Raw genomic sequence first — 14766 nt, 5'->3', positions numbered from 1 at the left:
TTACCAATGCATCTAGCGTGGCTTTAACTACATCACCCATCTTTTTTCTTTGATATTTGCCTTTTTGGTGTAGCCAAAAAACTCTACATCATAATTTTCCTGTTGTTGACGAAAACTAATGAATTCATCCATCATCAATAGCATCCCTAGATCCTTTAGACTAGCCATCACTCTCAACTTCACATTCTATATGTTTCACATTAGATTCACCAAAATATGTCAAGATGAATTTTGCAAAAGGGGAGAAAATACCCAAGCAGTAGGCCTCTAGCTACACGAACTAAGAGGAAGTTGGCACACAAAAAATAACACAATACATTTGCCAAAGAAGATGATATATTATATTGCACATAGGATTGAAGTTGCAACACCCAAGAGCCCTATGTGTGTTCAAAGTGATACACACTAGGGTTTTCTAAAGCTTCTCATGATTGCATATAATATGCCATGATTGCCTACTTTATATACAAAATAGGCAAAGTGTACCTTCTATTATGCAACTCTAATGAAGATTTTGAACATACCATTGAATTTGAAAGGGGGTAAAACTAAAGGATATCTGATCAAAATACTCTTGTCTCGCTCCTCATTTTTCTATGCACAGGGTATAGTTTGCTTTGTTAAAATTGGAATCCAAAAGACGTGAACTTGTAAGCCTCTTATTTGTATCCAAAAAAGGTTTCCTTTTGCATGAGCCTGAAAATTATCTAGAAAGTCGTTACTTTTTGCATGGAGTTCTAAGTCTAGAGGCTCCAACTTTTTTATTACAAAAATAGCCTAAAATTATATTAACAGAATGTAATGAAATGGCCTATAAACTTTGAGAATAGCGGAATTAGGAAATTAGGTGAAGCGCTTTTGAGAGATTACTTTGTGAGCATAACGGGTGAACTTAATTGATGGTAGCAACATAAACATGGTACCTAGTTAACTTGGCATGAACAATACTTTTGCAAGAGAGAGAGAGAGAGAGTTTAAAGAACATGACAATAGTTGAGGACCGGGTTCATATGGAGCCGGTCCCCCCTCCAATAGGCATTTGTATTATAGTTTCTCCCATCAAGAGAGACTTGGTACAATACAATCTTTGTGTTCCTTGTAACCTAGGTGATGCAATGAAGATGGAAAGCTTCATGCATCACAAGCATAACATAAACTTGAAGAAAGCATTAACTATCCCAAGCCTCAGTCCCAAGGCCTCAAACACCTTCGAAGGTGGAGAGAGATAGCGGGGAATGGGGATAGGGAAGAGGAAGAAGAAAAATTCCATAGGAGAAAGAAATAGTTCCTCACTTATCATTACTCTTCTTGCTAGCATATATAATAGCATAGTAATGAAGATGGAGAAGATGACAAGCTTAAGCATTGAAGCATAGCTCTTGGTTGGATTTGCATTCCATAGCCAAGAGTGTTGGTGTAGGCTTTCACTCTCACAAGCTTGGAGAAGGAGGTGGTGTTCCTCAACTTTCACCAAGTGAGAATAGCCTTGCAAATGAGTGTGTGTGTGGAGTATATCCCCCTAGCACCCCCCTTTCTTACTATCGGCAAAAATTCTACTTGCTACAAGCTCATTGGACCCCTCTCCCCTTAGCCAATCACATCCAGCATGCGGTCAAGCATATGGGTAGTCTTTTGATAAGTGTCCTCCTTACCCCTTAGAGAGAGAGAGAGCTTGAAAATATCTAGATTTTTGTTAGATGGAAGTAGAATCGCGTTGGACCCCTCTTTAGCCCAACCAATAGCATTCAAGCATACCATGTGGTTAAGCTTAGTGAGAGTCTGACATGTGTCCCATGTGCTCTTTTAGAATTCCCCTAACTTTGAGATTTTTATGCATAGGAAGTTTCTCAAGCAACATCCTCATTAAGTGATTAGGTTCTCTTTTTGAATCAAGCATCTTACCCCCCATGCATAGGAAGCTTCTCAAGAAACTTCCTCATTAAATGTGACAAGTACCTTAGTCATCAAGCATGACAAGCACCTTACGTGGGGTTCCCACCTCAAGCACAGCCTTAGCTTGCTTAAGTTTAGGTCGGGTTCCCACATCAAGCACATCCCTAGCTTGCTTAAGTTTAGGTCGGGTTCCCACATCAAGCACATCCCTAGCTTGCTTAAGTTTAGATCAAGTTCCCACCGCAAGCACAACCCTAGCTTGCTTAAGGTTCCCATCTCAAGCACAACCCCAGCTTGCTTAAGTTTAGGTCGGGTTCCCACCTCAAACTCAGCCCTAGCTTGCTTAAGTTTAGGTCGGGTTCCCACCTCAAGCTCAACCCTAGCTTGCTTACGGTCAAAGGACTTTTACCACTAACCATTGGAGGTCTTTAATGAAGCTAACCCTAAGGTCTTTTAGGCTTCATTAGTTGCACATTGCTCTTTGATAGACTACCTCCTTTTGGACCCCTATTGAGATGTAACCATCTCTCCTCTTGGTCCCATGCTGAGGTAAGTCTAGAAGCACTTATTGCACATTGCTCTCTGATAGACCATCTCCTTTTGGACCCCTATTGAGATGCAACCATCTCTCCTTTTGGTCACGTGTTGAGACAGGTCTAGAAGCACATGTCTCTATTCTAACTCTTGTTCCCATTTATTCTCCCACATTAAATGATTAGTTTAATATGATAAAATCATTTGGTAAAGTTAGATATTATATTTTATGACATTACCTCTCTCTTGAAATCATAGTCGTCCTTGACTATGAGCTAGAGAAGATAAAGCCTAGTCATTAGTCCATGTTTCTTAGCGGGTAGAGGATCCCTTTTTACCCTACGATATCATTCCAAGATGGATGACTAGTCCATTTGGTGCTTGGGAGACGTATCTGCCACAAGAATGTTTGCTCTTTAGTCCATATCATACTTCCAAAGTAGAGTGACAAGTTCTACTTGGTGTTTGGGAGACGTCGTCACCACAAACATGATTCTAAGCATGCATACTTTTAAATTTGTGCACAATAAAAAGAGAACTAGTCTTATAAGACAAAAATATTTTCCATTTGAAATGCATTTTCATATGCTTACTCTAGTGCAACATTGTAAGCATTGACAAGGTTCATATTATCCTTAAGCTAGGTTCTTTGCATTCATCTAGCATCTTTAAAAGAATAATTCTTAAACTTAATAATATATCATCAAATAATCTTACAGTTTCTTAATACCTTGTCTTCACGTCTTTATTTCATAGGATGGACTCAGGTTGAAGTACTTCTTCTTGATCTTTGATTTTTGGAGGTCTGCAACAACTATTGCTTCTTTTGATGGCGCTCCTTTGTAAGGCTTTATGTATGTTCTCATGGAAAACATGGTGCATGAGCCAATGGTTGGGAAAATTCAATTGATAATCCATATCATTGACTGGCTTAAGAATTTTAAGGATCTTCCTATGTACTTGAAGTAGTAAGGGACTTTTGGATCTTTCCTCTTTAACCTCAAAAGGTGCTTTTCCCATAGAAGTATGTACAATGTCATTGTACGCATACTCTATAAGAGGTAGGTACTTCTATCGTCGAGAACGTTGATCTACTTCCATGACATAGGCTTTTAGTAGATTCAAGAATCATTAGATTAGTAATTTCACTTTGGTCATCTGTCTGTGGATGATAGGCCGAAAGAGAAATTTAATCTACTTCTTAGATTCCAAAAGAAACCCTTCTACAAATTACTGGTCATTCTAGGATCTTTGTCCGACACTATGGATGTTGGAAAGCCATGATGCTTGAAAATTTGAGATCTGAAGAGGATTGCCATCTGATGTTCCTTAATAGTCTTTTTGACACGCATAGAGTGTGTTTTCTTGTTAAGCCTGTCGACTGAAACAATCCAAGTTGCTTCCCTCGATCAATTTTCAACTTTCGGTATACCACGCATTTTGAAACATACTCTTGTATGTTTACTTTTCATGGTAGACCAACATAAATACATTTCTTCTCCTCGAAGAGTAGATTATGGATTTCCTCTTTGTCCCCCATAAGGAGATGTATGGGATTCATACATGACGTTCTTATTGTATGGGTGATTAACACATAGCCAATTGCATTTGGAAGATAACCATCCTTCAAGGTGAATGGTTCTTGTTACTTCCCTATTGAAAAGGCTGTAATTACATACTTAAAGTCTCGGTCAGTATGCAGACTCATCTATCATAAAAGATAGATCATTGTGAGTTGACATAGACACCACATTGACCCATGGTCGTTGTGAAAACGCATCGACCACTTGATTGTGCTTGCCAACAATGTGAGCAATATGAAATCTAAATTGCAAAAGAAATTTTGCCTACCTCATTTGTTTGTTGGGGAGCTTGGTTTGCGTCATGAAGTTCTTGAAGCTTTGTGATCCATTCGTAGGATGAATGGAGTCCCCAAGAGATAGTATTTCCACATGTTTAGGGCATATAGAATCGCTAGTAGCTTTTTTTTGTATTTGCCCAATACTCACTTATTGAAGTTGAGTCTTCGACTCTCATATGCTATGACATGCCCTTCTTGAAGCAAAATAGCTCCAAGGCAGTTACCACTAGCATCCACATTGGACCTCAAATGGCTTTGACAGGTCTAGTAGTGTGAGCACACATCGAGAAATAAGATTCTCCTTAAGCTTCTTTAAAAGCTTCTTGCACTTTTGCAGTCCATGAATACTTAAGGTTCTTTTTATGTTAAGTCATGTAATAGACCTGCTATTAGTGAGATTTTTTTTCGTTTATTTTTTATGAAGCATCTATAGTATGCACACATACCTATAAAGCTTTGTACCTCCTGTAGATTCCTTGGATTAGGCCATCCTCTTATTATCTTTAACTTTGTTGGATCCATATGGATGCCATCCTTAGAGATAATGTGACCTAGTTATTGAATCTCTCATAGGAAAAATTCACTTTTCTTTTGAATAATTAAAAGGTTATTCTCTCTCTCAACTTGAAAGATTACCTGGAGGTGTCGCTTGTACTCCTCAAGAGAATTTGAGTGGCCTGAAGATTTTTGTCCATCATGAGTTTGAATGCGTCTGGAGCATTTGTCAGGCCAAAACTTTATGAATCATCAAATAGATCTTCTAGGCGCGGTACGGGAAATCTATTTTTCATAGTAATCTTATTTAGTGCTCTATAGTCGACACACATGTGTTATGTGTCGTCTTTCTTTTGCAAAAAGCAATGGTGAACAAAATGGAGAGGAGTTAGACCTCACCATCCCTTTTTCCACCAATTCATGCACTTGCCTCATGATCTCCTCTTGTTGAGCTTGTGAAACTCGATAAGGAGGCTTGTTAGGCAGTGAGCTTCCTGGTAGGAGCTCAATTGCATGGTCATCATCACTCATTTTAGAGGTAGCTCACTAGGGATGTCATCAATGAGAACATCTTGGAATCCATTTAGAAAATTAGACAACTCTAATTTCTCTCGATTCCCTTTATTGCAGGGATATGGTGTTCCCCAACTCATTAGCATCTATGTACATGCTCTTTTCCCTGTAGGTGAAGTAGATTCTCCTTTCAAGGAACTTCATGTTGGAAGCCACATGGTTAAACCATGGTGCCCCAACGAAAACATTCTCATATTTGAGAGGGGAAATTAAGAATCCTTTTGTTCCACATAGCTTGCATGAAGACTTAATTTTCCAATTAAGGAAGTAACTGAAATGTCTTGTCCCTTGATAGCTCCGTTGGCTTTCAATGCATCTCCCATCTCGTGGGCTTGTATGCCTAGCTTAGTGGTCAACTCCGTGGATACGAAGTTGTGAGTTGAGAAACAAAATAAAGGCATCATGCTCTTGCATCTTTCCCCAATCATAGGAAAGGAGAAATCCTTGTCAATGAGCATCCTCTTTTGGAGCTTCAAACATAGAGACTCTAGCCTATTGCAGGCAATATTCTTGGGGCAAGGACGATAACCATAGCCTTGCTCCCCATACTTAAAACATTTTTGGGCCTTACAAAAAAAACTTCTATCTCTTTAGGAGATAGTTTATATTTACCTTTGTAAACTCCCTTCTCCTCGGACCGATTATTGTTGTTGTTGGAATAGCCTTGGTAATAATTTTGGGCATTGGTTTTCCTCTTGGCATCACTTTTGTCTTTATTTTCCATGGGCTTGACATTCCGTCTAGCCCCTTGTTGGAAATTGATGCGTGAAGCAATCAATGTTGGGGTCGATTACTTTGGTGATAGAACTAGGCCGTTGAGAGTTGACATACTCGGCCATCTCTTTGGGTAATCTCACACAAAATTGTTTCTTTTGCACGGCAAAGTATATCTTTTGAAAGATAGAAGTCTTGAGATGTAAATCCCATACTTGTCCACATATTTGTGGATAGACTCATGAGAGAGAAGCTTTAAACTTCACCATTGGTAAGCACTTTGTCCTTTACATCACTTGCAAGGAATTGCTTCATGATGGAAACTCGTAGAGTTTTCCATGTCTTTGGGTCTTTGCCGTTGCCACAAAGGCTAGCCCACCATTCATGAGCCGATTTTTGAAAGTACATAGCTACATGGTGTAGCTTGGAGGACTCCGTGAAGCCCTACTCTCCAAATGCCTCATCAAATTGTTGGATGAAGGCCAATACTTTGTCGGTAGCACCGAAGGTGCCATCATAGGTGAGAAAAGAGATACTCTTTCCTCCCTCTTTGAACTTCTTTAACTTTTGTGACCTTCGCCATGTAGGGTAAGATTTGCCATGTCCTCCCCTCTTGTATTCTCTAGGAGAATAGCCATAACTTTCATCGGTAGAGGAGGAAGGTGAAGAAGAAGGAGAAGAGGGTGACCTCTTTCTTACCCTTTTCTTCCTTTGTTTCCTCTCTTCCCTTTTAGAGTGACAAGGAGAAGGACTATGGGTTAACCATTTCCTCTTGGGAGGAGTTGGTGATTGTCTAGACCGCCATCTTCATGGAGCCACATTTTTTGAGGAACCTAGGGAGTCATTACTTTCTCGTTCTTTGGATTCCTCCTCTCGTATGGGAGAGAGTATTCTTTTGGGGGTCTCACCAAGAGGCCTCCTAAGCTCTCTCTCTCCTCTTGGAGAGGAAAGAAAATCCCATAAGCATGAAGTTGTTGAGGAACTTTGGCTTGCAAAGAGGGGTTGCCCATAGCTTGTTGCAACCTAGTAACAAGATATTTAACAAACATGGGGGCATCATCATTAGCACCTTCATGTGCAAAATCAAAGTTATCAATGTTCATTCTACTCTCTTGGTTATTGTCAGCCATGTTAATTGATCTTATGTGTTTACTTAGTGTATGCTTTGGAAATTCAAAACCTTAGTTGCTACTCCTCTTAGCCTTTGAAAATAGGCACTTAAGTATCTACACCCACGGCTCGAATTGGTTAATTATAGAGAGTAAAGGAGTGAGTCTAACATAGAAAAGTTGCCGAGGGATAGCTCCTTTCGGACTTCTTATGGCTCAATAATGGTAAAGCCGTAGGCAAGTCTAAAAAGACTCAATTATTAAGACCAAATCTCCCTAGGTGTGCACCATATCCCACATAGTGGGCTCAACAAAACCGATAATAGATCCCAATCCCACATACCCTAGTATAATTAACAAAATCAACCATTAATAGGCTACTTAAGGACCTCTCTTCTTCAGCAAGAAAAGAGAAACCTAATGCTCTGATACCAATGTAATGAAAATGGCCTAAGAACTTTGAGAATAGCGGAATTAGGAATTTAGGTGAAGCACTTTTGAGAGATTACTTTGTGAGCATAGCGGGTGAACTTAATTGATGGTAGCAACATAAACATGGTACCTAGTTAACTTGGCATGAACAATACTTTTGCAAGAGAGAGAGAGAGAGTTTAGAGAACATGACAATAGTTGAGGACCGGATTCATATGGAGCCGGTCCCCCCTCCAATAGGCATTTGTATTATAGTTTCTCCCATCAAGAGAGACTTGGTACAATACAATCTTTGTGTTCCTTGTAACCTAGGTGATGCAATGAAGATGGAAAGCTTCATTCATCACAAGCATAACATAAACTTGAAGAAAGCATTAACTATCCCAATCCTCAGTCCCAAGGCCTCAAACACCTTCGAAGGTGGAGAGAGCTAGCGGGGAATGGGGATAGGGAAGAGGAAGAAGAAACATTCCATAGGAGAAAGAAATAGTTCCTCACTTATCATGACTCTTCTTGCTAGCATACATAATAGCATACTAATGAAGATGGAGAAGATGGCAAGCTTAAGCATTGAAGCATAGCTCTTGGTTGGATTTGCATTCCATAGCCAAGAGTGTTGGTGTAGGCTTTCACTCTCACAAGCTTGGAGAAGGAGGTGGTGTTCCTCAACTTTCACCAAGTGAGAATAGCCTTGCAAATGAGTGTGTGTGTGGAGTATATCCCCCTAGCACCCCCCTTTCTTGCTTTCGGTGAAAATTCTACTTGCTACAAGCTCATTGGACCCCTCTCCCCTTAGCCAATCACATCCAGCATGCGGTCAAGCATATGGGTAGTCTTTTGACAAGTGTCTTCCTTACCCCTTAGAGAGAGAGAGCTTGAAAATATCTAGATATTTGTTAGATGGAAGTAGAATCTCATTGGACCCCTCTTTAGCCCAACCAATAGCATTCAAGCACACCATGTGGTTAAGCTTAGTGAGAGTCTGACATGTGTTCCATGTGCTCTTTTATAATTCCCCTAACTTTGAGATTTTTATGCATAGGAAGTTTCTCAAGCAACATCCTCATTAATTGATTAGGTTCTCTTTTTGAATCAAGCATCTTACCCCCCATGCATAGGAAGCTTCTCAAGAAACTTCCTCATTAAATGTGACAAGTACCTTAGTCATCAAGCATGACAAGCACCTTACGTGGGGTTCCCACCTCAAGCACAGCCTTAGCTTGCTTAAGTTTAGGTCAGGTTCCCACATCAAGCACATCCCTAGCTTGCTTAAGTTTAGGTCGAGCTCCTACCGCAAGCACAACCCTAGCTTGCTTAAGGTTCCCACCTGAAGCACAGCCCTAGCTTGCTTAAGTTTAGGTCGGGTTCCCACCTCAAGCTTAGTCCTAGATTGCTTAAGTTCAAAGGACTTCTAACACTAACCATTGGAGGTCTTTAATGAAGCTAACCCTAAGGCTTTTAAGCTTCATTAGTTGCACATTGCTCTTTGATAGACTACCTCCTTTTGGACCCCTATTGAGATGTAAGCATCTCTTCTCTTGGTCCCCTGCTGAGGTAAGTCTAGAAGCACTTATTGCACATTGCTCTTTGATAGACCATCTCCTTTTGGACCCCTATTGAGATGCAACCATCTCTCCTTTTGGTCCTGTGTTGAGACAAGTCTAGAAGCACGTGTCTCTATTCTAACTCTTGTTCCCATTTATTCTCCCATATTAAATGATCAGTTTAGTATGAGAAAATCATTTGGTAAAGTTAGATATTATATTTTATGACAGAGAAGGGGGTTTTTAATTGATTTTGGGAAAAAAGTTGTAAGTTTTTGAAGAAAAATGGGTCACACCTTAAGCATGTAAGTAAAGGGGTTTTTTTAATACCCTTTGAACGCATGTTACATGCATAGTTTCTTAAAGGTGGACCCCCCATGACAAGGGCAAAGAGCAACTAGAGATTAGAAAGAGGAGATGAGGCCGCAAGATTAAGCAGCTAGATTTTCAACTTGGGTGAGGCCATCCAAAGTATGGCCTGGTGAGTGATGTTTGAAGTCAAAAAGCTAACATTACATTTGAGAAACTATTGTCAGCACAAGGATTCCACAGCTTTGAGGTGATGTGCACATGGTTCAAAATTTGTCTCTTAAGGGTAGGGAATCTAGGAGATGTGCTTCCTATTATTGATGTTCTGATGGAAAAGAGGATGTTTGTTTAGGCATATGTTAATGGAAAAGCACAAATCTATGTGCTAACAGAGGCAACTATGAGGGACATTGGCATCAAAATGGTAGCCAAGTCCAATGTGCGAATGAGGATTGCCAATCATGCTAAGGTTAGGTGTTTGGAGTGGCCTAGGATGTGAAGGTAAAAGTGATGGGAATTGAATGCCTCATTCATTTTTTTGTAATGAAACTAGGTGAAAATGTTTACCCTGTCATTTTGGGAAGGCCATTGCTGCTGACAATTGGGGCTAAGCAGTATTGGGAGAAGGGGGTGTTCACTTTCCTAGACAAAGAGAATGGCAGGAAGGTGGTACTCAACTTGAAGACAAGAGAACGTTGTTTTCATCCTGTGGTTAGTGATGACAAAGAAGAATCAAGCACCAACTATGAGTACAAGTAGTCAACCTATGACGTAGGCTCTACCATTATAGAGGAAGAAGAAAGTGATGAGGACCTATTGAAGTTTGACACGGATTTATTTGGAGTCACAATAGATTCTTCCAATTCTAATAAAGGTATGCAATATCTAATTTTTGGTGTGGATGCAGTGGAAGTAGAGGGCATGCTGGGTGAAGATTTAACCAAGCAGGAGAAGCAAGGCTATGTGGAGCTATGTGCATTGTAACAAGTCAGAGTCAACCTATGATGAAGGATCTACTAGTACAGAGTAAGAAGAAAGTGATGAGGACCTGTTGAAGCTTTTGACAAGGATTTTTTTGGATTCACAGTAGACTCTTCCAGTCTAGTAAAGGTATGCAATATTTGGTTTTTGATGTGGATGCGGTGGAAGTAGAGATCATGTTGGGTGAGCATATAACCAAGCAGGATAAGCAAAGGCTATGTGGACCTATGTGCATCGTTTCCCAACTTCTTTGCTATTGAATACAAAGGCCTATGGGGAGCCAAAGAGATAGAGGATTGGATTCTACTCAAGGAAAGGTGTAAGACAAGGGCACAAAAGCTATGAAGCTTAGGGGATATCCAAAGGAGACTTTGTGCTAGGAATTCAACGAGATGCTTGAAGCATGTATTATTTATCTAGTGCAAGAGTCTGAGTGGGTTTCTTTTGATGTCATAACTCCCAAAAATAATGGAAAGTGAAGAGTGTGTGTGGACTATTAGCCCTTGAACGATGCTACAAAGTGGAACCATCACCCCTTACCATTTTAGGATGAAATCTTGAATCAATTTGCAAGGTATGAGAGGTATTCCAATATGAATGGCTTCTCACGATACTTCCAGATGTGAATTGCTTTGGAGGATCAATTGAAGAGTACTATTATTTCACCATGGGGTTGCTTTGCTTACCACAAGATGCCATTTGGGTTGGTGAATGCCTATGCAACTTTCCAAGATTGGATGAACAAGGTATTCAAGCCTTACTTGGGTAATTTTACTACAGTTTTAATGGATGATATTGGGTATTATAGTTCAAGGGTTGATCATTTGTCGAAGTTAAAGTTATGCTTTCAAAGGCTGGATGAAGAGGGTGGATATTCAAATCCCAAGAAGTGCAAGCTAGCTCAACTGTAAAAGCTTTGGTTTTGATGGATCCTCCCATTGATGCGGCAGGTTTGGCTTCATTTAAGCACAAGTTCAAGTATTTGCCCAAGTTCTTTTGGATTCTTTCCCATTATGTATATCCTCTCCAAAACATGAGTCAACAGGGTCATGGTTTTGTGGGCTGAAGATGCATAGGTGTTACCATTTACATGTGGTAGTGATGTGTGTGAACACACTAGGACCGCCGTGGCATTTTCTTCCTCTTTAGGAGGTTTTTTCCCCCGTGCATTGTATATACGCCCATCACTCTAGGGCTATCTATCTTTCCATTGCACACTAAGTAACACACTCTCTATTGTGTGCCTTGAGCTTCCTTCGCCTTCTCCAAGCTGTGTGTGTCTCTTTGCAACCCTAATTCCAACAATTGGTATCAGAGCAGGTTGCGTCCTCCCGAGCTTAGTCCGCCAGCTACTCCAGTACATGCCTACTCACTTTATTCGATTTCTATGAGCTTTGGCGAGCGTTCAGATTTTTGATTTGGGCTCATTTCGGCCTCTGTTTCCACTACAAGCAGTACTGCACAGGCTATTTTGTCATTTTGTGCAGAATTTTTGTCAGTGCTATTTTCTGCATAACAAGTGCCTTATAGTCTTCTGCGGTTTGTGCTATATAGCATGTGTTGTTCTTGCTCCGTTTCTCCTATTTTTGGGCAATTTTCACATTAGGTGCAGCATTTACCATGGCTGACAACAACAACACAGATGTGTTCAAGATGTTTGCTGCTCTGCTGAGGACAAGTTGGATGGGGACAACTACCCTATGTGGGCTTATATGATGCAACATGTTCTTGTGCAAAGGGCGTCTCGAACATTGTGCAAGACATTGATGTACATCCTGGTTCTGAGGATGTAGGCGATGTTGAGGATGTTGCAGGTCTTGCTACAGGGATTTCTGTTGTTAGAGTTGTTTTGCCTACGATAGAACAAGCTCGTTGGGATGTAAAGGATGTGTAGGCTCATGCATTGATTGCGTTGTCTATGAAGCGCACCATTGTTCCTCACATCTGTTCAACAAAATCTGCAAAACAGGCTTGGGATATTCTAGGAGGTCTTTATGCAAGCTGCAATGAGGCTAAAATTGCTTTGTTGCGTAAAGAGCTGGAGTCGAAGATTATGCATGAGGAAGATGATATGGACACTTTCCTTGCTAGTGTCAAGGATATCAATGAGCAACTTATTTCTGCAGGTGAAGTTATTTCAGACAGTTCCCTTATGCTGACAGTTCTTGATGCCTTACCCGATTCTTACCAGACTTTTGCTAGTACTTGGAGACTTATGACCCAAGGAAATCCGGAAGTTGTCAAGTTTGATGCATTATGCACATTGCTATTACAAGAGTCACTTTCCAGAAAAAACAGGATTAGACAGCGTGCAATTGAACAGGCTTTTATTGCTTCTCAAAGAAAGGGTGGTAGCAGCAATGCAGTCACTTCTTATGGTTCTGCTGCGAGTGGCAAAACTTCTGTTCCCAATGCTTCTGCTGGCAGCACTTTGTCTGGAAATTTTGGTGATAAGGGAAAAAAGAAGATGCATTGCCATTATTGTCGTGTCCTAAGTTGAAGGCCAAAGAGGCTAAGAAGAAAGAGGGTGGTTCCACTGCAAATGTTGGTTCCACTACAAATGCAGCCATTGTTGAGTCTTCTGTGAAAGGAGACTGTAATGCTGATGTTGATGTAGAATGGGATTTTAGCGCAGAGTGCACTTACAATCCTGCTGTCCATGATGCATGCTTGTCACTTTGCTGCAGATTCACATGTGTGGTATTTCGACAGTGGTGCTACAAAGCACATTACCTCACATCGTGAATTGTTTACCTCTCTCGAGTCTGTCCCTCATGGGAATTCAGTCACTTGTGCCAACAATGCCTCTTATCCAGTTCAGGGACTTGGAAAGATTGTGCTTACTGCTGCAAATGGTAGTTCCTTCACACTTGTTGATGCACTTTATGTACCTGGGATCAAGGAGAATCTCTTGTCTGTATCCGCACTTGCTAGACTTGGACTTGTAGTCGAATTTGTGGATGAGAGATGTACAGTTCATGATCTCAGTTTTGGTGATGAAATTGTTGCATCTGGCCTTTTGTGCCGTGGGCTGTATAAGCTCACTTTGTATGACAAGTGTGGAAAAAATTTTGCAAATGTTGTTGCAAATTCAAGGGCTATTTCAGATGCAAAACTTTGGCATGCACGTTTTGGTCATTTGAGTTTTGCCAGTTTGCTGCATTTGCAAAAATTTGATATGGTTGCTTCTTTGCCGCCTCTTGAAGCACCTATCAAACATGTTTTTGAAGGCTGTATTTTGGGTAAGATGCAACGTTCTAAGTTTCCAAAGGATGGTTCAGTTCGGGCCACATGCAGGTTGCAGCTTGTGCATAGTGATGTTTGTGGGCCCATGCAAACTCCGTCCTTGGGCAATTACCTGTACTTCGTGACTTTCATTGATGATTACTCCAGGCATGCATGGGTATTTCTGCTTAAAGAGAAGTCCAAAGTTTTTATGTGCTTCAAACAATTTCTGGCTATGGCTGAAAATGTCTCAAAATGTACTATGGACACCCTTTGTTCCGATTGAGGGGGGGAGTATATGTCTCATGAATTTTGTTAAGTATGGAGCCTGATTTACCTTTGTAATTTTCTGTGGTAAAATCGCACATTTGTAAGGCCCCCATTATGAGGAGAAGCCATCGTGCGTGAAGGAAAATCACTCACCGAAAACCAAAATTTTCACGGACAAGAATCGTCGGAATATTCCTTTTCGCCGAAATATTATGGCCGGACGGCGGCCGGAAAACAACCGGTCGGTTGGCCGGTGGCCGGTAGTCAATGGCCGATGGCCGGTGGTCGGAAGTCAATGGCCACTGGCGGATGGACGAATTCAATGGCCGGTGGCCGAATTCAAAAGCGGACTTGTCTTCTCAAGGGCGTCCACACATGGGCGGATTGGAGGGTCCGATTTGGACTTATACGCACAAGGGCGGCTACACATGGCTGTGTCTCATAAGAGAGGGCAGCCCTTTTGGCCTATAAAAGGAGGCCATTTCTACACACATTTCATAGTGTGAAGTTGATGCAACAAGGTGAGTGTGAGGTGGTGAGAGTGAAGCAAGGCGGGAGCTCCATTAAGGGTATAATCCCTTTGTAAACTACTTCTTGTTTTGAAGTACTAAAGCCATTGAGTGGCTGCTTTCTCGTGGACGTAGCCCACATTGGGTGAACAACGTATATCGTGTGTACTCTCTCTCTCTCTCTCTCTACTCTATAATCTCGTGTATGTAAATCTGTCTCTCTCCATTAAGTAATCTACTCAATTATCTATTTAGCTACGTCTTATTTCCTAACAACTGGTATCAGAGCAAGGTTTGCTCGTAGCTAAATTATCTCA

The sequence above is a fragment of the Adiantum capillus-veneris genome, chromosome 6 (genome assembly GCF_014529385.1).
Source record: "Adiantum capillus-veneris isolate H3 chromosome 6, ASM1452938v2, whole genome shotgun sequence".
In the NCBI taxonomy this organism is placed as follows: Eukaryota; Viridiplantae; Streptophyta; class Polypodiopsida; order Polypodiales; family Pteridaceae; genus Adiantum; species Adiantum capillus-veneris.
This window is presented reverse-complemented; position numbering follows the sequence as displayed.